Genomic DNA, 24,324 nt, shown 5'->3' with positions numbered 1-24,324 from the left:
GGAAACGCCATTTACCTTCCCGCCAGAGAGGTACCTATTTATCTACTTGCACTTTGACGTGCTTTCGAACTGCTAGGTTGGCAGGAGCCAGGGGTCCTTATTATTATTATTAAACAAGTTAATACGTAGATGCAGAAGTAGGATCACAACCACTGGACCCCAACCTTTCCACATTTTCAGCAGAAGGCATAGAATGAATTATAGGAGTGTGTGCTCTCAGTACGCCTGAGCATGCAGATTCCAAACCATGTGGAAGAACCTCTGCACACATAGTTGTATGTCCCCAGAGCCCTATCACACCTTCTACTGAACAAGTGGTTGTCAGGACCAGCAGGCAAGAACACATTCCCCTGCCCGCAAGCTTTCAATACATGTACGAAGTGAACAGGGCTTGCATTGCCTACTGCCTAATGATCACACGAATATTAGTGAGCCAAAGTTGAGCCCGAATACCTTGACCTAATCAAATATAGTCCATCAAAGAGCTAAGCATTCCAGTTTTTAACTGGCATACAGATGAAATCTAGATTCTCCACAAGGGCTGGGGAGTGCATGTGTCACAAACGGCGGCTCTTCTTTTTTTGTCATTTGCACTAACAGCCAATGTCACATACCCAAAGAAGAGCCCAAATGTCTTAACTGAATTATAGTTGGGTTGGATTGATTTAAAATCAAGTTGAGGGCTGCTAGGGCTTCCTAAGGAAATCTGCAAGAGTAGGGGAAGTCACACACATACAAATGCCATCGATCAAGACAGAATTTAAGTTAATGAAGCTTTCTTCGTCTCCGAATAAAGGTCTCCCTGCCATGCAGCTGTTAAAACGTACAGAGCTTTATTTTTTTTAAAAGGACACCAAACGTAGATCATAGGAAGTCCCAGTGTTTCAAGAAACAAAATTATGCAGAACGGTGGATTTTATTTCTGAAAACGGTTTTCGTTAGAATACTCTATTTGCCTCATCCTCAAAGGATGACGTTTTATTTTTCTAAGTAGTTCTACCTGTGCGGTTAGTATCATCGCTGTGCAGGCTTAGCCCCACTGCTAGAGATACATTTCAACAAGCCACATATAAACGAAGGTGTACTAAAATTAACACGCTTAAAAATAGAAAGGCTCACACTGGTTACTCAGTGTGCGTCTGCAAGCTCTGCATGAGCTGCCACATAAACCAGTAGAAACACTTCCCACAGACCCACATGATAGAAGACTTGCTACTCAAAGCCTGCTACACAGGCTGAGGACGGAGGGGATGGATTGACAGTCATTAACAACAATAATTGCCTAATAAGAGGGATAGAACCTAAAAAGCTTTCACGTGTTCCTATAAACCTTTCTCTATTAAAAAAACAACAACCCATTTATGTCCTGATACATGGAAAAAAGTGATTTATGATTAAGATTTTATTTATTATGATTTTCACATCTTTTTTCAGTTTTGGATTAGTGCAGGGGTCAGCAAACTTTTTCAGCCATGGGCCGGTCCACTGTCCCTCAGACCATGTGGGGGGCCGGATTATATATTTTTTGGGGGGGGGGAGATGAACGAATTCCTATGTCCCATAAATAAACCAGAGCTGCATTTTAAATAAAAGCACACATTCTACTCATGTAAAAGCACCAGGCAGGCCCCACAAATAACCCAGAGCTGAATTTTCAATAAAAGGACACATTCTACTCATATAAAAACATGCTGATTCCTTTCTGCCAGTGTAGCAATGGCATATCTATGGTAAGGTAAGGGACCCCTGGATGGTTACGTCCAGTCAAAGGCGACTGTGGGGTTGCGGCGCTCATTTTGCTTTTCAGGGCAAGGGAGCTGGTGTTTGTCCACAGACAGCTTTCCGGGTCATGTGGCCAGCATGACTAAACCGCTTCTGGCACAACGGAACACCATGATGGAAACCACAGCGCAAAGAAACACCATTTACCTTCCCGCCACAGCGGTACTTATTTATCTACCTACACTGGCGCACTTGCAAACTGCTAGGTTTGCAGGAGCTGGGACAGAGAAAACGGGAGATCACCCCGTCATGGGGATTTGAACCGCCACCCTTCCGATCGGCAAGCCCAAGAGGCTCAGTGGTTTAGACCACAGCGGCACCCGTGTCCCTACGCTTATCTATGGACCCAGCATAATGCAAGTTCAGGATTGCTCAGTTCAAACCCTCCCTCTAGTCACAGTTTGTGGCTCCTCAACACAGACTAGTTTACACTGACACAGATTCTTCAATGCTTTACTGAATAAAAAGGAAGATAAGATCACTGACGAATGAAGGATAAAAACACTAGGAAGGAAACACCTACTTTTAAAAAATGTATGCAGACCAAGTAACAAACACATCTTAACCTGTTTCTGAAGAATCTTTGTAATTGAAAATGCAATCCATCTAAACCCAGCTGTTTTGCAAGACTTTTGTTTTTTTTGGCCGTATCCATTTAATAGGCACGTTTTTCATGCTTGAGCAGACCGTGAAAACCTATGCATGTTTACTTATAAGTAAGCCCCACTGTGTTCAATGAGGCTCCTCCCAGGTAAGTGTGTATGGGATTACAAGTTTGTTAAAACTAATGCTTTTTGGTTTTGTTTACTGTAGTTCAAGAGTGCAAAGAACGTCACACCAGGACTCTTAAATGTGCTGGAATGCACTGAACCTTGTATCCTTGATTTGCATATGGCTGCCTTCTTCCAAAGCCTCATTCGGTTATTCAGAAAAAAGGAACAGATTCTTGCAATCGCTCTGCTCAAGCAGAATTACGCAAATAACCAATGCCTTCAGTTTCTCGTACAGTAAGAAACTGCAGGGTCTCACACTATTGTTTACACAGTCTGAAGCAAAAAAACGCCTTCCGTGGTTCTAGGCAACGGCGAGAGATTTGCTGTCAAGTGGAAAGTCCTTTGAGAGAAGAATGACAGCATTCTAAAGCCAGCCGCATTTTTAAATCCCAGGCAGCCTAAACTGGATTTGAGATCAATATTACTTTCTTTAAAACAAAACAAAGCCAACACTGGGAAGGGAAGTGGAAAACACACAGTGAATCCGTAAGGGCAACAGCACTTTGCTTCCGCTTTTCATATTATTACGCAAGATCTGGCGAACCATCAATAATTTTAAAAGTAAATACAATAAGTGTATGCTCACTGGGTCTTGCCAATCCAAAGTATATTTTTAACTGGTGGCAGGCCTCGTGGAGTTCAAAGGGCATTTCTTACAAGTGACCGTATCTAGGATCACAGGCCGAAAGCATAATCCTATGCTCTCTCTTTTTCTAACTCGGAAGTACCGTATTTTTTGCTCTATAAGACTCACTTTTTCCCTCCTAAAAAGTAATGTGTGTGCGTCTTATGGCGCGAATGCAGGCTGTACAGCTATCCCAGAAGTCAGAACAGCAAGAGGGATTGCTGCATTCACTGCGCAGCGATCCCTCTTGCTGTTCTGGCTTCTGAGATTCAGAATATTTTTTTTCCTGTTTTCCTCCTCCAAAAACTAGGTGCGTCTTGTGGTCTGGTGCGTCTTATAGAGCGAAAAATACGGTACGTCTCATTGAGTTCAGCGCAGAAGTAAGTGTACCTAAGATTGCAGGAAGTAACCATAAAACTACTCACCGTGAAGATCAGAAAGTGGTTTATTATGGGACTCGCTGTATTCCTGTAGGGAAGGGAATAAAGAGTTTAATTGGTCTTCATTCTGTCAGTTTCTCGTCGTCCCCCCTCCCAGGAACTGTATCACAATTACACTCTTTCTGGCTGAAAATGACTCCTTGGGACTCCCACTGGAAGTAGTCAATGTCAGTCCCTAATCACTGGCAGGGAAGGTGAGTGATGGGAACCACTTTCACCATTTCCCTTGGGGAAGGATCCTGGCTCCATGACATGGAACTACCGTGTCTAGAATTCAAATGAATCCTTAACATTGTATTCACCTCCAGGAAGGAAAATCAACAATGCAACAAGCAATGAAAGAAAAACCTACCGAGCATTCGTAAGACTGCTCACCATTTTAAGCTAGTTATCAAGGATTGCCAGAAATCCATGCTAATATATGCAAGTTCATACTCGATTGCAGGGTGAGAAAGAAATGTGAGGCAACAAATTGTGATGTGCCCCACCTGGTAAATATATTGCCATGGATGCAGGATTTGTATAAGAGTCTAAACCATGGATGACATGTAAACAATATTAAAATACAGGAAAATGTTTAACGTACACAGAATTTAATACATATACAGAACAAAAAATAGTTTCTAAGTACTTGGAAAGCAGCACAGAAAATGCATTTCAAATTGTTAATCCCCAGTACCAATTTTTAGGTGTGACCTATATGCAGAACTGAATATTTCAGGTGAGTAGGAGCCGGGATGGATTTCTGGGCAATCAGTTAATTAGAGCAAGTTATATTCTAAACAACAAATACCCTTCAATTAATACAGTATTTGTGAACTTGTGTCCAGTTAGGGCAAACTACTGCAAACTGAATATACTTTAAGAAGAAGAGAAATGATGGGGGAACTCCAGCAGGAATTGTTAACATCAGTGTTACGTAACAGCATCAGTGTTCCGGCTACAATGAATCTAATTTCTCCCAAAATCTTCCTCTGCTGATTTTTATTTCAGATACAGTGGTACGGTACCTTGTTTTGCGACCAGGATCCGTTCCGGAGCCCCGGCCGCTAGCCGAAAAGGACACAGGGCAAAGTGCCATGCCTGCGTGGAGCGGTTTGCGCTTCCATGCATGCGCAAAGCACAATTTAGCACTTCTGGGCATGTGCAAGCGGCAAACCCGGAAGTAACCCGTTCCAGTACTTTGCCGCGGACGTTCGCCAGAATGGATGCTAGACGAGCCAGACATTTGCGGAGGTATTACTGTATATCTGTTCAATTACTTGTGAAGCTGATCTGATGTGCCGAAAATAATTTACTTAATTCTTAGAAATACTTAAGAGCACCCATGAGTATTAGATTGGAACTGCTTATTAAAATACATGAAAATTATTTTTTCCACAACTAAATGAGGAAATTGAAAAACAACCCGATTTTACTCAATAATTCCAGGTTTATGAATTGCAAAGAACCACCATGATCAGAAAAAACAGGGATTGAGTAGAAAAAGATGCCTTGCTCCTCCAGTACAACAGTATTGTTCTTAAGCTGTCCCATGAGAAACCATACCTAAACATTTCCTCCTATTATCCTGTTAAAGGAGGAAAAATAAATGCAAAATCTGGATGATGCAGACACTTGTTTCACTGGCAAACATCCATTAATAGTAAAATGTGCAGAACAAGGAAACACCTCATAAAAAATGATCAATGACCACAAATGAGAACTGGAAGACACAAACTAAGATGATCAAATATACTTCCAGTATGGCATGCCTGGGCTTGAGACGAGACATATGACTGGGCCAAATCTGTGCAAGCGACTACAAACAATTTCTCCTAAATTTGACAACAGACTAGAAAGGGCTGTCATTGTACAGTGGTACCTTGGTTCTCAAACTTAATCTGTTCCAGAAGTCCATTCCAAAACCAAAGCATTCCAAAACCAAGGCACACACCATGGAAAGTAATGCAAAATGGATTAATCCATTCCAGGCTTTTAAAAGCAACCCCTAAAACAGCAATTTAACATGAATTTTACTGTCTAACGAGACCACTGATCCATAAAATGAAGGCAATAATCAACATGCTGTACTATAAAATAAATAAGACAGTATTGTAGATGATAAAAATTAAAATAATTTTTTCTCTTACTTGCACTGATGATAGTCATTGTTTGGATGGGGGGCTTTTATCCATTTCTGCAGGCGCACAATCAGTCAATAGCTGAACTGGGTTCCACAGTGTCACAAAAACAAATTAACCGAAAAAGCCTCAAAAGAAAAACGCAAAATAAATAGCAAAAACCAAAGCGCCAAATACAGTGGTACCTTGGTTCTCAAACTTAATCCGTTCCAGAAGTCTGTTTGACTTCCAAAATGTTCAAAAACCAAGGCACGACTTCTGATTGGTGCAGGTGCCCCCCGAAACAATAGCCGACAGACGCATCGGAGGTTTGGCTTCTGAAAAACTTTCGAAAACCAGAACACTTAATTCCGGGTTTTCGGTGTTTGGGAACCAAGGCGTTTGAGAACCAAGGTACCACTGTACTATAAAAATGAGTCTGCTTGAAATAAATTGAGTACACAGTGGTCTTATGCAGCCCTAAGCAGAGGTGCTGGGGACTAAACACATGGCCTTCTGCTTGCTTTCACGGCGCCGGAAATCGCATTTCTTTGTTTTGCATTTCTTAATTTCTCTATTACTTTTAACTGTCATTAACTGATAATTCTTTTCAAAGTCTTCCTTGCAATATTTCACAAAGTCCTCCTTACAGAACTTTTTGCAGTCCTACTAGCGTAACCTGTTTATTACAATTGCTTTTCAAATAGTTCAAATATTTACTCCAGTCCTCTAAGAATCTCTGATCCCGCAGCTTTCGAATCCTTCCTGTTAATTTACCTAATTCTGCATAGTCCATTAACTTCATTTGCCATTCTTCTTTCGTTGGCAATTCTTCTTGCTTCCATTTTTGTGCCAATAATATTCTTGCTGCCGTTGTTGCATATAAAAACTTACTTTCCTGTCTGTTAATATCCTCCCCTACAATGTCAAGTGAAAATGCTTCTGGTTTCTTAGTAAATGTCTATTTCAACATCTTTTTCATCTCATTATATATCATTTCCCAGGAGTTTTTCACTTTCAGGAGGCACCTTTCTTTGGGGAGGGCGAGGCAGGTCAGAGAACCAGAGGCTTTGGCGGCAGCTGCACTGGAGGACTCACAAGGAGAGGGGAGAGGGCTAGATGTTGAAGGAACACCGCACAAGGGAGGGTGTTCGAAAAGGGGTGAGGGGTTGCCAGTTCTGCAGGCAAGGGTTGACATAACCGGGCTCCTGAGCACCTGCACCCGCACTCTCATAGGCAGCCGTATCTGCCAAGCGCATTAAAGCAAAAGCGCAATAAAAGAACAATAATAATAATAAGGGACGTGGGTGGCGCTGTGGGTTAAACCACAGAGCCTAAGACTTGCCGATCAGAAGGCCGGTGGTTCGAATCCCCTTGACGGGGTGAGCTCCCGTTGCTCGGTCCCAGCTCCTGCCAACCTAGCAGTTCGAAAGCACGTCAAAGTGCAAGTAAATAAATAAGTATGGCTCCAGCAGGAAGGTAAACAGCGTTTCCATGTGCTGCTCTGGTTCGCCAGAAGCGGCTTAAGCTGTACACCGGTTCCCTCAGCCAATAAAGCGAGATGAGCGCCACAATCCCAGAGTCAGTCATGACTGGACCTAATGATCAGGGGTCCCTTTACGCTTACCTAATAATAATAATTTATTATTTATACCCTGCCCATCTGGCTGGGTTTCCCCAGCCACTCTGGGTGCCTTCCAACAAAACACTGAAATACAATACCCTATTAAACATTAAAAGCTTCCCTAAACAGGGCTGCCTTCAGATTCTTCTAAAAGTTTGGTAGTTATTTTTCTCTTTGACATCTGGTGGGAGGGCATTCCACAGGGTGGGTGCCACTACCGAGAAGGCCCTCGGCGCTGGACCCCAGTGTCCGGGCAGAACGATGGAGGTGGAGACGCACCTTCAGTCACGCTTGCCATTAGATTCTCTCTCTTCCACGCTATAGCCAACTGTTTACCCTCCTCCTCTCGTCTAGCTCTCTGGAGCTACTACACCCATCACCCGAAATAGGATTTCGAACGCTCAAATTTCAGGCTTTCAGTTTAGTTGTTTTGTCTGCCTGCCAGGGGGCTAAGCGGAGCATTAAGGTCAAAGTCCAGCAGCTCTATAGCGAAGATTTAAGTAGAATTAATGACATTTGATATGTACATACTGTGGGTTCGCTCCTGGAAACATGAAAATGAGTAATTTAATTTCAAGAAGGACTGCTGTTACTTACATTAAGGAAAGCAAATGTACACATTCCTGCCTTCCTCTTCCCATCCTACATTTAATGTATGCACTGAAAAACCTGTTACATTTTCACGGCATGTTTCATGACTGGAACAAGGACAGTAGAGCACAGGATCAAAGCACTTAAGATACACAGTACAAGGGTGGGGTCACATTCTGAGTCTGAGGGCCACTTTCTCTCTGGGCAAGCTTCCAAGGGCCACATGGGCTGGGAGAGAGACAGTGGATAGAGCAACAAACGTAAACTTCACCTCTGTAGGGTAGTTTCTACCAGGGTGGATAAAAATCAATTATTTTAAAAATAAATCAATCAAAAAATCAGATTTTTAAAATTTAAATCAGATATTTAAAATAAAATACTTTTGGAGGAAACATCTTTCTAAAGATTGTTTTCTATTTAATTTACTTTATAGTCCAAAGACAGCATCTTAAAACCTAGACAGCGTCTTAAAAAGCAGAGACATCACCTTGCCAAAAAAGGTCCGTATAGTTAAAGCCATGGTTTTCCCAGCAGTGATGTATGGAAGTGAGAGATGGACCAGAAAGAAGGCTGATCGCCGAAGAATTGATGCTTTTGAATTATGGTGCTGGAGGAGACTCTTGAGAGTCCCATGGACTGCATGAAGATCAAACCTATCCATTCTGAAGGAAATCAGCCCTGAGTGCTCACTGGAAGGACAGATCCTGAAGCTGAGGCTCCAATACTTTTGCCACCTCATGAGAAGAGAAGACTCCCTGGAAAAGACCCTGATGTTGGGAAAGATGGAGGGCACAAGGAGAAGGGGACGGCAGAAGACGGGATGGTTGGACAGTGTTCTCGAAGCTACCAGCATGAGTTTGACCAAACTGCAGGAGGCAGTGGAAGACAGGAGTGCCTGGTGTGCTCTGGTCCATGGGATCATGAAGAGTCGGACACGACTAAACGACTAAACAACAACAAAGAGGGGTTTCACAGTAATTCGTGGTATAAAATGGATAAGGAAGCGTCCACAGTCAGTGAGAAAGGACAGGTGAAAGGACCACCAGGGAGGCAGGAGGGCATAATCTATTGTTCTCTTCAAAGTACAGTCCTCCCTTGGTTTTTGAACAGCTTAGTTCTTGAACGTTTTGGCTCCCAAACACCGCAAACTCGGAAGCCACTGTTTCGATTTGCAAACTATTTTTGACAGCCGAACGCCCAATGGGGCTTCCGACTGGAGCTTCCTGCAGCCAATCAGAAACTGAGCTTTGGTTTCTGAACGTTTTGGAAGTTGAACGGACTTGCGGAATGGATTCCATTCGACTTCCAACGTATGACTGTATTAAAAAGGCCAGACAAATGCTCCAGATGAGTATCTGACAACCTAGTCCCACTATTGATCCACAGCAGCAGTTAAAAAAACAGGCACCCAGCATTAAGAAGCAACAATGCAGAGTTGAAGACTTGTGTTACCAAATGTAGGAAGAATAATTTATCACTCTAGCAAGCCAAAAATGGTTCTGGCACCACCGAGACTTAAAAGGATTCATGCTATGTTGATAAGGATATGAAGAGAGGTCATTTGCATGTTCAGACCCAGACACCTCCCCCCTAAATAAATTCACACTTGACTCAAATTTTTGGTTTGGTTTTTGGCAGAATTTAGGCCACAACTTTATTGATTACAGAAAGTGACTGGTTGAATAGGCTCTGGTTCGACTAGCTCCCTGCCATGCAGGTAGCACTGACCCAGGGTTCCAGCGTAGGTCAGCCAAGGGTGAACACCTGGATAAGCGGAAAGCCTGGAACGGGCTAACTCTGCCACCCAAATGTCCCCCTGGACTCAGGCAAGGGCACAACCCCCTCACAGGAGTTGACCAAACCATCGAGTCCCTGGATTCTTTTAACGGAATACACTTCACATAGGGATGGCGAGAGCGTTCTCCCATCCCTATCACCTGAACCAGAGCCTATCCTAAACCTTACAAGTTGTGACGATTTGCTACGCAGCAGGAGAAACCCAGATGGCAATAGCCAATCAGCCAAGTGGGGGAAATTCCTGCCGTGCCCCTGTCCCAACGACAGACGACACATGACGGCATAGCAAGGTCAAGCGCAAAGCCCTAAAAAGTAGGGAGAGGTGGACAGGTGTTCTGATGCACGAGCCGAAAGAGGAAGCTCTGGGTCACGTGCATGGGCATAAATAGGTCTCTCTAACTGTTTGGACTGCGTCCCATTGGCCAGATTGTACCCAACTTCGACAGACCTACCAATCGGGTGCTGTGGCTTACCAATTGTACCCACCCACAACACAGGGTGTCGGTTGTCCAGGTCTCACCATGATATGTGCCCTCTTTAAGGGAGGACCCGATTTGCACACCTGGAGGGAACTGAATGGGCATCTTAAAGCAACCTACCCTGGCAACAATGCTACCAGCTTATTCCACATGCTGTCTGAACAGCCTCGTGGCAGCAACGTCTTGGACAGCCAAGGCTCCTTGAGAGATTAAGAGCTGCTGTTTACACAGGGTCTCCTTCATTCACCACCAAGCCGGGCTTCTGCAATGAGCTTGACTTACAGTAGGCTACATGGTGCAGCGGAGAGCAAATGGTGCTGAAATCTCTGTGCAAAAATACGACAGAAGAGGCAAAAAGTAGTCTTGAAGGCCTGAGCATCCCTACTTTGACCCTATGTTTGTTTTGCTATACACACCTGTGAACCAGCTCCTAAGTCCCAAACAAAATACTTCAGATTTCTTTGTGGATTGCTCCAGGCTGCCTCGAGCTTATGTTTTTAAAAATAATAAATAAATAAAAACCAAATTGCTTTGTGCAAAACAACGTGCCCATGGCAATAACTTGTTTCATAGTTTTCTGAAAAGCATTTTTTGAAATACAGTTCTTAACCTGAGGTACTATTTCTGGGTTACCAGAGTCTGTAACCTGAAGCGTCTGTAACCTGAAGCGTATGTAACCCGAGGTACCACTGTAAATAAAACAATTAAAATAACTGGCGTTCTATTGCACATGAGGCAGCGAAGGAACTGGACAGAGCCCCTTTGCCAGAGGGATGTGAAGCTCATAAAGAGAGCAATTAAACAACAGAAGGCAGAACTCACTGCCTTTTGAAGGTTGTTTGCACCCCACACCCACTTCCTGTAGAAAGTTTGATAGCGGAGGAAGTGTTAGAAAAAGTCTCAGAGGAGCGGCTTAAAACGCCTATTTACTGAAGTGTTAAGAAAGAAGCTTGGTTTTTTTAAGAAAAAAAAAGCAAGGGAAAGTGTTAGGCAAACCAATCTTTTCCTTGATAAACCACACACAGAAAAAAAAGGTAGAGGTTACAGGTGCCAGCTAAAAAAAACCCCAGACAATACAGCTCTGCTCTTTTGTCTTTAATAGGTTATCTAAACTATAGCTTGATTTGCATGATTCTAATCTGTATGATTCATTATACTGTATCCAAGTCTATCAGATTGAGGCCATCAGGGTGCTTGTCGGTATAAGAGGTGTGTGTTTGTGTGTGTGTTTCTGTAGTTATTAATTTAAAATTACAACCTGCCTTTCAGCCTTAACACAAACCGCAAGTCAGGTTACAACAACTCTCTATTCACTTTGGCCTATTTGAGGCACTGGTAAGATTTTAACTATGAAATAATAATAATAATAATAATAATAATAATAATAATTTATACCCCGCCCATCTGACTGGGTTTCCCCAGCCACTCTGGGCGGCTTCCCACAAAAGATTAAAAATACATTAAAACATCAGTCATTAAAAACTTCTCTAAACAGGGCTGCCTTCAGATGTCTTCTAAAAGTCAGAGAGTTATTTATTTCCTTGACATCTGCTGGGAGGGCGTTCCACAGGGCGGGCGCCACCACCAAGAAGGCCCTCTGCCTAATTCCCTGTAACTTCACTTCTCGCAGTGAGGGAACCGCCAGAAGGACCTCAGTGTCTGGGCTGAACAATGGGTGTGGAGACGCTCCTTCAGGTTTACTACTGAAAGGACAAACAGGGAATACTACTGAGAAGGAGTGCAGGAGCATTTAAGACTAAGATACCCTTACAGTGTCTCTGCAGTACGGATGGGGAACCTGTTCCTGCCTGCTCATGATGCTGCTAGACTGCAGCTCTCATCATCCCCAACTACTGACCATGCCAGCTGAGCTGATGGCAGTTGTAGTCTAACATCATGGCTGCAGGTTTCCCATCCCTGCCCTGTGGGAAATCTAGGAGCAGTAAGTAATATACTGTATGTAGCTGATTTATGCTACCTACAGCCAAGCGGTGTTAGAAACTCAGATATATAAGCTAGGGGCCCAATGGCTCCTTAAACTAGGGTTGCAGTCGCCAAAATGGAATGTCTAACTGCCATTTTGAGGCCAGACGGCTTGAAAGTTGTATTTTTCCAACACAACTTTTGGCTTCCTGAAATTCGTTCTGATTGTGCAGATGAATTAATGCGGGTAGAATTCTACTGGGTATGTTGTTAGTGTGTGAAAACAGGCAAGATCCAAGGATCTCCAGCTCCAGATGGTGGTGGCTTTATGGCGCCCAGGCATCTTCATCTGGTTGCAAGTGGGCGACAGCTGGGTGCACAACGTGCCCAACAAGTTTTGAACGCTGCAGTCAAGCATCTTACATATGCCAATCTATAGTTGGCGCAAGTTTGATATTTGTCAGCTATTGGATTTGAAGTATGTTAGCTGTAGGCAAAGGCCAAATTTTCAGTACAGCAAAACAAAGCAACAAGTATGGGTAGAAAATCCTAGCAGGGTGTGATATTCCTGACATCAGCTACTCTTTGTGTGTGAAAGGAGGGCAGGAGTGGGAATGAATTCAATTCTGAAACTTTTTAGGTACTGACTGCTACCCACAGTGCTCAACACAATATGGCCGCAGCAACAACAAAAATTGGAACTACATAAAATGTTCCGTTTTCCAACAGCGTGCGTCATTTTAATATGTTGCCTATTTTGTACCACCGAATGTCACTGTATGGAGATGTCTCCTATACACTGGTATAGATCATGGGTAGGCAAACTAAGGGCCAGATCCGGCCCAATCGCTGTCTAAATCCGGCCCGCGGACAGTCCGGGAATCAGCGTGTTTTTACATGAGTGGAATGTGTCCTATTATTTGGGGCCTGCCTAGTGTTTTTACATGAGTAGAATGTGTGCTTTTATTTAAAATGCATCTCTGGGTTATTTGTTGGGCATAGGAATTTGTTCATTCCCCCACCCCCCAAAAAATATAGTCTAGCCCCCCACAAGGTCTGAGAGACAGTGGGCCTCCTGCTGAAAAAGTTTGCTGACCCCTGGTATAGATGCATCTATACCTGGTATAGATGGCAGCCAGAAAAAGCCTTCCTGGGCCACACATTTATTAGAATGGCCAGCAGGTCACCTGCAAGCTTAATAAGTGGTAATGCATAGTTGATTTTTCATGCAAAAGGAGACAAAGAAAAAACAAATTGTGACAAGACATTACAACACTAAGGGCTACTAACATTAAATGGTCGGTATTACCCTAACCCAGAGCTGTCCAAACTTTTCATGTTGGTAACACACTTTTTAGACATGTGTCATTTCACAACACAGTAATTCAGTTTTACTAGCAAACCGGAGGTTAAACTAACGCACAGGGAGCATTTGTGCGACACACCCACACACTGCAGCTGATACACAAACGTGTCGCGACACACAATTTGGAAAGCTCTGCCCTGACCCAACAAGTGTTTGCAAAATACTTTGGACAGGAGTAGTGTGGGATTTTCGTATGCGATTCCTCTAAGGTCATAAATCAGTTTTACTTAGACAAGAAGTTAGTTACAGAAAAACCTGAAAATCTAGGAACAGCTGTCGAAATTATGCATTTCTAACCAATACAGGAACAAATAAGCAAACATGAGGGGAATTTCTATGGCTCAGTTAGTCCAGATAGCAGAACAATATTTAGCCACCTAAGGGTGAAGGCAGGCAGATATTCTGACGTTTGTTGAAAGGGGTTCAAAACACATGCTGCCTATGCAGAAATCAAATGCCTCTGAGTTCAGGAAACTTATTCTAACACGCTTTTAAAAGTGTATGTCTACTTAAGGATTAACAGCAACCAGTAGTCTCTAATAATAATAGACTCCATCTTTCCAAGAATGTACACAGAAGAAACCATAACATCCCCTGGCACTTGTAGGCCCGGCAGGATGTGGCAAAACCGTGCCTTGCCAACAGAACCTGCTCAAAATAGCTATGTTGCTAACCCTAGGAGAAACTAGATCAACATATGCAATGGTATTCATACGCTTAAAGCTACTTTAAAATACTTCAATTCTTAAAAATTAAACATGCTATATGCTAACAACTGTCTCTTTCCGTTTTCAAAACAAAAACGCAATTCTGCAGTTAGATATTTATCTGTTTGCCAATGGCTCTAAGGTCAGCCGGCACAGAAGTTTGGACTCACTTCCATGTATCTCATTTCCTTTCCTTCTGCAAGGCAGGAACACTTGAGAAAGCCTTTAACACACAAGTAGTTGTTTCGGCACTTCAGCCACTACAAACGTTAGGGACTTTCCACATGGAAAGAACTTCCATATGGCTGGCGTGGGCGGTATAAAATCTGAGTGCCCCATTATCACCGCGTGAAAGAACGGCCACCCACACCCATCTATTGGGATACTCCAGAATTTCCTGCATTGAAAATGTTTTGGATCATAGGTAGGCAAACTAAGGCCCAGGGACCGGATCCGGGTCAATCGCCGTCTAAATCCAGTCCGCAGACGGTCCAGGAATCCGCGTGTTTTTACATGAGTAGAATGTGTGCTTTTATTTAAAATGCATCTCTGGGTTATTTGTGGGGCATAGGAATTCATTCATACTTTTTCTTCAAAATATAGTCTGGCCTCCCACAAGGTCTGAGGGACAGTGGACCGGCCCCCGGCTGAAAAAGTTTGCTGACCCCTGGACTAGATGACCCACGGGGTCCCTTCCAACTCTGTAATTCTATATGTACATCTCTAAAAGGATTTTGTGAGCATGTTTTAAAAAAATACTTGCAAAACTTCAGTCCACCTATTTGCCTCAGCCACTAAAAAGGTAAAGGTAAAGGTACCCCTGCCCGTACGGACCAGTCTTGACAGACTCTAGGGTTGTGCGCTCATCTCACTCTAGAGGCCGGGAGCCAGCGCTGTCCGCAGACACTTCTGGGTCACGTGGCCAGCGCGACAACCTGCATCTGGCGAGCCAGCGCAGCACACGGAACGCCGTTTACCTTCCCGCTAGTAATCGTTCCCTATTTATCTGCTTGCACCCGGGGGTGCTTTCGAACTGCTAGGTTGGCAGGCGCTGGGACCGAGCGACGGGAGCGCACCCCGCCGCAGGGATTCGAACCGCTGACCTTTCGATCGGCAAGTCCTAGGCGCTGAGACTTTTACCCACAGCGCCACCCGCGTCCCTGCCTCAGCCACTAGCCATAGCGATAAAATAAAATACAATGCACTGAGGACAGAGGTAAAAGGTTAACTATACAAAATACATTCTGGAGGTTTACGTCAATAATCAAATAATAGATCTTATTCTAATTGCCCCTGCTAAATTGTTCTTGCAGTTTTTGCTGTCACCTGGTTACCTTGATCTACTAGAAGAAAAGACATGGTACAAATGGTTGAGGCAGTGTTAGAAACTGAGTTATGAAAACTATGAGCCAGGGGTAGGGAACCTAAGGCCCTTGGGTCACAAGCGGCCCATGGGAGTCGTTTAACTGGCCCCCGAACCGTCCCCAAACCAAGCCACCTGCTCAGTGAGTCCTGGCACGGCACAGGGACTCACTTCTGCGGCGTTGGAAAGCACATCTGTGCAGACACCGGAAATCGTAGGCGTGCACACGCATGATTCGGCCCACAGAGGGATCTCTGCTGGAGTGAACCGGCCCAGACAAGGTAAACTTTGCCAACCCCTACTATGAGCTAAACGGCACCTTAAACCTAGGAATGTCTAGGCACACTTTTTTAATAACAAGAATACAAAGTTGAAAATGAATGAACTGTAGCTGAAATATTACAGCGGACCCTCCGGATACGAACTTAATTCATTCTGGGGGTCCGTATGTACCTCAAAAAGTCCACATCTAGAGGTGCCGCTTCTGCGCACGCATGCGACACAATAGTGCGGTTCTGCACATGCGGCAAAACCTGGAAGTATACAGCCCACCCCCAATAATGAAATCTTAGGCACCGTACTGCACCCAGAGCTCAGAAACTGGTGGCGCTAATAAAATTCCCTGTCACAAAACACACGTAGAACAATGGAAGTTTTGAAGGCTGGGTCCAGCGCAAGAAAGCATCTGACGCCTGTGCTTGATCTATAATGAAGTTAAGAGCAACGCAGACGAAGTGTATCAGACTTCACATAACTGTGGATCAGGCTGCAAAGGCTTAAATAATTCAGGTTTGTAAAGGGGTTGCGTAAACATGTGGGATACTATTGAGCTCCAACAGTTCCCTTTACACCACCACAAATGGGTATTTTCTGTTATGAAATGTTCTTTTCTCACCCTCTAGACTCTTTTCTCATGCAAAGCAGGATAAATAGGTTCTGGGTTAAACATGAGGTGTTATGAATTTCAGAAGTATTTGGCTTAGCCACTTTGACAACAATCACCTATGTTCATAGTTTTTCTGTTCTCCCAGCCATTCTGATAGAAGGAGAATTGATCCCAAGAGCTGTATGACTAAAAAGAGCATCCCCCCCCCCAAACTACGGAGGACAGCCACCCAAACACCTCAGGCAATTCACATCTCATCATGGTCGAGGACTATCCAATTCCTGGAACATGGGAGTTGTGGAAGACTCGCCAGTGGCAGTGTTCGAAATTAGCCAGGTGCCCGGCGCATTTTGCACCTGGCTTTCGACTACAGTGGTACCTTGGGTTACAAACGTTTCAGGTTGCATACGCTTCAGGTTACAGACTCCGCTAACCCAGAAATAGTACCTCGAGTTAAGAACTTTGCTTCAGGATGAGAACAGAAATCGTGCGGCGGCGGCACAGCGGCAGCGGGAGGCCCCATTAGCTAAAGTGGTGCTTCAGGTTAAAACAGTTTCAGGTTAAGAACGGACCTCCAGAATGAATTAAGTACGTAACCAGAGGTACCACTGTACTTGCAAGCATGGCGCCTGACATCTCCACCATCTGGAGCAGTGTTCGAAACTCCCATTGTTCTAGGCCAGGGGTTGGCAAAGTTTTTGTGGCTTGGGCTGGTTCACGGTCCCGCAGACTGTGGAGTGGGCTGGAGTGTGTGTGTGCACGCGCATGCATGTGCAAACACTATTTGCGGCGCTCCTTCTGGCGTGGAGGAGGCGTGCGCAGCGGAGCTTCCTGCAGCCAATGGGAAGCCGGCCAGCATCGCAGAAGGCAGTCCCCGCTCTGCTCTACGCCGTGTGCTCTACGCACACGGGAGCCGACCGAGTGGGTGGCGGGGGTCCCCGAGTGGGCAGTGGGGATCCACGGGCCGGTTAAACGACCCCCATGGGCCACTTGTGGCCTATGGGCCTTAGGTTGTCGACCCCTGTTCTAGGCGCATTTTGCGACAGGGAATTTCATTAGCGAGAACAGTTTCTGAGCTCTGGACGCAGTCCTGTGCCTAAGATTTCAGGTTAAAACTGCAGAGTGGAAGGAAAAGAGGGTCTTTTTCTGCCTCCCCACTTCCAGCTACTCTCTGAAGACTGGAGAAGAGACCCTCTTAAGAATATTAGGGGGGTAGGCAGAGGAAGGACTAGACCATGTGAAAAATGAAGATAATATTTTAGCTGCAGTTCATTCATTTCCAGCTTTGCATTCTTGTTATAAAAAAGCGTGCCTGGACATTCCGTTTTTGTGCCCATAACCTGGGTTTAAGGTACCATATAGCTTTCATATCTCAGTTTCTAACACTGATCTGGAGGTACATGCCTGTGGATCCTTGAATCTGGACTGTTTTCACACACTAATACACCATCCTGTAGTATTCTATCCATTATATTTTATCTGCGCAATTGGAATGAATTTCTGGAACCAAAATGCTTTTTCTGTGCAGCTTGAGCAGGAGCAGTCACCATTAAGAAAAAGAGGAATAGGCCAATATATATGGAAACTGTCCCTGAATCGAGTGGCCTTTCTTCTTTAAGGTTCTCAAAACCCTTAACCTAGCTTGAGGTTGTCATCTGAACTAGTCAGATGTTTAACTGAGAATCAATCACAGTCAGTCCATCATATGAAAAATAAGACCGTAGAGCAGTCTTGCACCAAAATGGCAACCAGACATTCTGTTTTGGCGACTGTTCCCTTGGTTAAAGGAGCCATTTGGCACCTAGCTTATATATCTGAGTCAGTGCTGGTGGGGTTAAATTGACTTCTACCAATGCTAGTAGATGTATTTACACCAGAACAGTCCGTACAAGTGCACTTGACTTTTGTTTGGGTAGTCAGTCCAAACCGTAAATCAGCCTGGAATATACTTGGAGGTAAATTCCACTGAGGTCCGTGCGGCTCTCTTCCTAATAAGCATACTTAAGATTTCAGTTATGCAGTACAATCTGAAACATGTGACACAAAATAAAGGCCTTCTGATTCTAACTAGTCTGACTCCCACCTAAGTGCGCATTAGGACGGCAACCGCAGCCATCGTAATAAAGTAGCTGGAACATCTATGAAATCTTCTTGAAGTCATATAGGGTGGTACCTTGGTTCTCAAACGCCTTGGTACTCAAACAACTTGGAATCCAAACACTGCAAACCTGGAAGGAAGTGTTTCGGTTTGTGAACATTTTTAGAAGCCAAATGTGCTCCGTTTTGAGTGTTACGCTGACAATCTAAGTGCCACACTTCCGTTTTGAGTATTACGCTGAAGTTTGTGTGTTTCTGCTATTTATTTTGCATTTTTTGTTTTTGTGGCTCTTTTTTGTTTATTTTTGTGACTGTGTGAATCCCAGTTCAGCTACTGATTAATTGTGTGACTGCAGTACATTGTTCATTGCTTTCATTTTATGGATCAATGATCTCGTTAGATAGAAAAACTCATGTTAAATTCCTGTTTCACGGATTGTTTTCAAAAGTCTGGTACGGATTAATCCATTTTGCACTACTTTCTATGGGAAAGTGCGCCTTGGTTTTGGAACGGATTTCCGGAACAGATTAAGTTTGAGAACCAAGGTACTGCTGTAAATAGGTTCCATCCCCAGAATGCTACCTTCCAAGTCAGCTCCCGTATCTCGATCGCAACCGCTTTTCTTTCTCACAAGGGAGGCGCAATTCAAACTGTGACATGTACTTTTCCCTCTCCTGCTTGCCTAAGGCCTGAGGCTCACAGGATGCGCCATAGTGCGTTAAACAACTAGAAACACAGCATGGGCTCTGAAAAACAACAACTGATGCAGAACCTTCTTGCACCAACATCAGAAAAGTTGCAAAATAAGCAGCCTCTGTACAATCACCCTATGGGAACCAGAGCTTGATGCGAAGCCACCAGTGTTTTTTAACTGCCATGCACAAGCAGCATATCCTATCCCCAAACCATGCAATCAGTCTCTAGCTCACAATCCATGTGCGTTAGGTGCCTATTCATAAAAACATGAAACTTTCATAAACTGCACCATTGCTGCGCTGCACAGCTGCAGACTCAGTCAACAGGTAAATCAACAGGTGGGTGATTTGTTGCCCAACTTTCAGAAGCCCCTGGATTTGGCTCTGATGAAACTCATGCTAATGATTTAAGACGTCCACTCTGTTGGATGCCTACTGAATAACAATTAAGTTCGCTACCATACATACACATGAGGAAAGGAGGGCAGAGAGAGAATTAGATATTGCATCTTGAAAATGGATCTGCAAACAAAGGAAGGGTATTTTGTTCTTCATCTATGAGCATTTGTAATAGGAGATTTATTTAATCTCCTGTTCAGAAAATCACACAGCTCACTTTAACCCTCTCTTCGCTACCTATGGGCCTGGTGCTATTTGAAGCATGATGGGGGAGGGTAATTTTTCTATTGAGTGCTACTCTCAAACATATATTGCTGGAAACAGCACAGAAAAATCTGATTAAGGAATGGAATGCAATGTTGTAGGACAACAAGTTAAAGAAGCTTCAATATTGCAATACCTTTTGTGTTCCAGAGAATATTATCAGGGAATAAGGCATGGTCTGTGACTAAATAGCAGAAGAATAGCATCTTTCTTTCAGTGTCCAGGGCAAGCTTTGTTTCTCAATCAAAAAATGTCTCATTGTCTTACATTTTTGGAACGCAGCACAACTTGTGCCTTTCTGGTTTCCCCCTCATAGTGGAAAACTATCCTTCTTATCAAATCAGTCAGGAAATCAGCTCCGCAACAACAGAACCACTTGCATGCTGGCCCTTCTCACACGACCAAACTGACAGTGACAGCAAAAATTAGTTTCAATCCAAAAACGTTCTTCATTCATAAGGGCACTATTGCTATTACATAGAATCAAAGCCTTCTAATATGAAAAATCACAGCCGTTCAGATAAAGCAGAAAGCTTAGTACTGACAAGGCTATGAGACTTCTTAATTAAAAAATGCACCCCATTAAAATTCAGCAGAAGTGCAGTTTTGACTTGTTCCTTCACTGCACAGAAGAACTTTATATGCACAAGATAAATGCAAAATCAGTCCAAATAGAAATCAGAGGAAAATTTAAGCAGGGATAAGATAATGGAAAGAAAAGCAGCAATAGATAATTGCATGGGGTAATCTACAATTTCTTAAGTAGTTTGCAATTGGATTACATGGACAAGAGAGATATTTACAGTGGTACCTCGGGTTAAGAACTTAATTCGTTCTGGATGTCTGTTCTTAACCTGAAACTGTTCTTAACCTGAGGTACCACTTTAGCTAATGGGTCCTCCCGCTGCCGCTGCGCAATTTCTGTTCTCATCCTGAAGCAAAGTTCTTAACCCAAGGTAACATTTCTGGGTTAGCGGAGTCTGTTACCTGAAGCATCTGTAACCCGAGGTACCACTGTACTGTTCCACTATCAGACCCACCTGAACAGACAGACCATCAGGTGATAAGACTGCAGGGATTTGAAGTGCTGGGTGAACTAGTCTAATCCTTGGGGAAAATAATGTGTACATACATCTCTAGAAGTGTAGGAGACAGACAGCCTTTAGATTTTTACTGAAAAGGGTGGAGGCTACGTTGAGCCCATGCAAGGAGAGTCTTTGGTTCCTCTACCTACTCAACTTTTAAATACCATTTTTTTGTTGCATTTGCAGGCCATTTCACAGTTCTGGTGCACAGTTTTCCTGGGTGATTTATCCCCATTAATATAATTTTGCATGCATGAACTTGACATGCACATCATGTGAATGCACAGTGACCTTGCAAAATTTGCACACATAAAAACCAAGCTAGTCAGGTCCGTGTTGCCAGGTCTGCCAGTGAATGGTTTGCACCATGGGTCTCAGCTGTCAAGAAGAATGATGAGAACACAGCCCCACGCCTCTCCCCACAAACAAAGCACCCTAGCTCAGGTCTCCTATCCCTAAACCTGGCTAAGATGGAAGATGTACTATCCCAAAAACTCATGTTAATAGGATAAAGGGCTCCAAAGAGCAACTCTCCACCCAATGTTGTTCTTGTCACTCAGTAGTATCATTGCGGAGTCAGTGAATTTTGGGTGTCCTCTGAAGCTGCTGTCAAGAAGGTTCTCTCACCATCTGCCCATCCCATGGCACAACAGCATATAATAGTGCCAACCACTTGTTAAAACCCTTTTATCATGCATCCCTTTTATTGTGGTATTTTTTTAAAAAAAATATTGTGTAATATTACTCTGCTGTGGGCACACCCATTCGTGAAGCACAAAACCCCAACATGAAAGCTACACTTGAAAGCTGCATGGTATCTTCAGACCACAGTCCCAAATAACATGAAAGCAGGAGAGAAGCATCCTACTTCGAACCAGTTTGGAGAGAATGAGGGATTGCCAAAGGGTACCTGATGTCATCTCAGCCCATGCCTTAAAAACAACAACAACACAGCGTCACTGAAAAGGGTTTGCCTTAAAACCCATTAAGGTCAAAAGATAATGTTTTGAAAAACGTATGTATACACGGAATTAAGTTTTGAATGACTTAATGCTAAGAAAATACACATGCAGGTTTAAGCTCAGAAATAGCCCCCAGGGAGCTTTTTGCAGTGTTAGATTTATCAAAAAGCGGGGGGGGGGGGGCGGCAGCTCCTGTATCTTTTCCATGTTTACACTGGCAATCATCGAGAGCCCAACTGAGGGCAGGCGCATGGAGACAACAGGTGCACTGCGGTCCCACTCAACATCCTCTTCTCCAAAATACTCTGTCCATGACCTGAAGACACACAGACTCAGATTCCTTGCCCTAACCCACCCCAGTTTCAGGAGGATATTTCTACTACCCCTATTCCATTGAACAAGATGTACAGCACTCTATACTGCCGCAGGGAAGTAGCTTTCTGAGGGAGGACTTGTCAACAGATCCAGAGAGGAAATTTATCAACCTGTCAAACCGCACTGGGTTCTTGTTTTGTTTTTTAAAACTATCCAGAGCATCACTGGTTATTTTCCACTGGGTCAGTCCGGGCCCATAAGTACCGGCTATTTTTTAATTCCCTTAGCTAGTGGCAATATATTTCCCCATAAATATAAACATTAATGATAGGGGCAAGACAGCAGCCACTCAACCCGGATTAAAATGGAAAGCTAATGATATTGCATCCGTTTCCAGGGAAAAGTTTAGCAGATTAATTCTTCTCTTCCCCACGCCCTCCTTCCTTCAGTTCTTTCCACAGCAACTCCATTATTGCAAAAGGCCCCTTCCCTTCAGCCTTATGTAAAATCTCACCGGGGAGGCAGGGAAAAAAGACCTTTTAAACGTCCTCACCAACCACCACCACCAGGCGGAAGAAACACAGACGCAGCCCCCTAAATCATGACAGGGCAATAGTGGAAGCCCACCTCTTCCCTTGAAGCCTGCACACAAAGAGAGGCTGCGTTGCCCCCATTGATAAAATATAAATAAAAGGGCGTCGGGGAGACGCTGCGGGTTCACCGGAGCGTCTGCACAGGCAGGTGAACATGTTAGACACCGGTTGCAGAGGATGCAAGCATGCATGCACTCCGGCTGCAAAGCGCCCAAGCGGGGAGCCGCTGGGTGGAAGCGATGCAGCGAAATAACGCTGAAATAATGCAAAACGTTCAAACCCACGCTGCGGTCTCTTTCTCGCCGCGTCCAAACCCAAGTTACCTTTGGACGGCGAAAAGGTTTGGGGTCGTGTTTTGTTTTTTTAGCGTATGGGGGGGAGGGTCTGGAGATGGGGAGCCGTCGCCACGCTAGTTTCCCCTGTATCCCTCCCCCAGGCTGCGATGGCAAGGCGCCCACCACTCCCTGCGCGCCCACCGGGGCGGCAAGCGGCGTCGATCCAGACCCCGCGCAACCCTCGCCAAGTCCTCCCGGGGCCCGCCAGCCCCGGGCGCACAGCCCCGGTCCTTTCCACCACCACCCCGCCTCCCGATCGGAAGAATTATGACTGCAGCGATTACGATGGTGATGGGCTTGCCGCTCGCCCTATCCCCAAACACACGCATGCACACACACACACACACAAACACAGCGAGGAGAGAGTGCCTTTCCTCCAGCAACCACCGGCGTCCATAGCTCGCCCTTGCGCTCCCACCAGCAAAGCCCCGCAAATCGCATTCCAGCGCCGCCCTCTCCCCGCGCAAAAACCACTCCAAAAAAGCCCCGTCTTTGCAAACCTGCGAAGGGAGAAGAAGCGCTTCTTTGCTCCCAGCCCGAGATCCTCCAGCGGATCCGAAGGGGGTTGCAGAAGACGGAGGCGGCGGCTCCTCCCGCACGCCGCCTTCTCCTTCCCCTTCTCCTCCTCCCTCCCCGCCTCCCGCGATCCGCTGCAGCATGCAGAAAAAAGAAGCAAGCGCCCTTTACCTGCTGTTGCTCTCCAACTTCTTGATCCTCTCTGCTATTTTGTTGCACTGATCCCCGGGAACAGGTTCGCTGCGCGCTCAGCAGCAACTGATGGGAATGGCAACGGGGGCGGCGAGCGAAGGAGGAGGAGTTGGTGCCAGTGTGTAACAAGTTTGGGTTGCCCCGCAGTATGGCGGCGGAGGGAAGAGGAGAGGCAGCAGCAGCGCAGCGGCGAGGCGCGCTCCTGCTCTGCAGCCAGCCAAGCCAGCCAGCCAGCCAGCCAGGGGAAGGGGCCGGGGGGTGCCCCGGCCGGCGTCGAGGGGCGGGGAGATTCAAAAGCTTGGAGCTCGTCGGGGAAAGGAAGAAAGGAAAGGCGCGGCAGGGAGGCGCTTCGTTTCCCCCAACCTCTCTCCACGTGCGCCTTCCCCAACCACATGCGCCCTCCTCTCGGAAG

The 24,324-nt window shown here is 44.9% G+C and overlaps 1 protein-coding gene across 6 annotated transcripts in view; it reads right to left on the bottom strand.

Annotated features, from left to right (window-relative positions):
• The window catches only part of SEMA4D (semaphorin 4D), a 120,687-nt gene extending 96,411 nt beyond the window's left edge, over nt 1–24,276 (bottom strand). For 2 of the 6 annotated variants that reach the window (XM_083576732.1, XM_083576731.1), the window contains exons 1-2: nt 23,892–24,208; nt 3,606–3,648 (exon numbers count right to left, since the gene is read on the bottom strand). The gene's annotated coding sequence lies outside the window, so the exon portion shown is untranslated. Of the gene's footprint in view, nt 1–3,605; nt 3,649–23,704; nt 23,859–23,891 lie in introns of those variants that run through there. The other 4 variants (XM_083576729.1, XM_083576730.1, XM_083576733.1 and 1 more) reach the window with 4 other exon arrangements.
• Nucleotides 24,277–24,324: the final 48 nt, after the last annotated feature.

This window comes from Podarcis filfolensis (genome assembly GCF_964270895.1).
Source record: "Podarcis filfolensis genome assembly, chromosome: 11".
In the NCBI taxonomy this organism is placed as follows: domain Eukaryota; kingdom Metazoa; phylum Chordata; class Lepidosauria; order Squamata; family Lacertidae; genus Podarcis; species Podarcis filfolensis.
The sequence above is the reverse complement of the archived record's forward strand: the minus strand, read 5'-3'. Positions and strand labels throughout refer to the sequence as shown.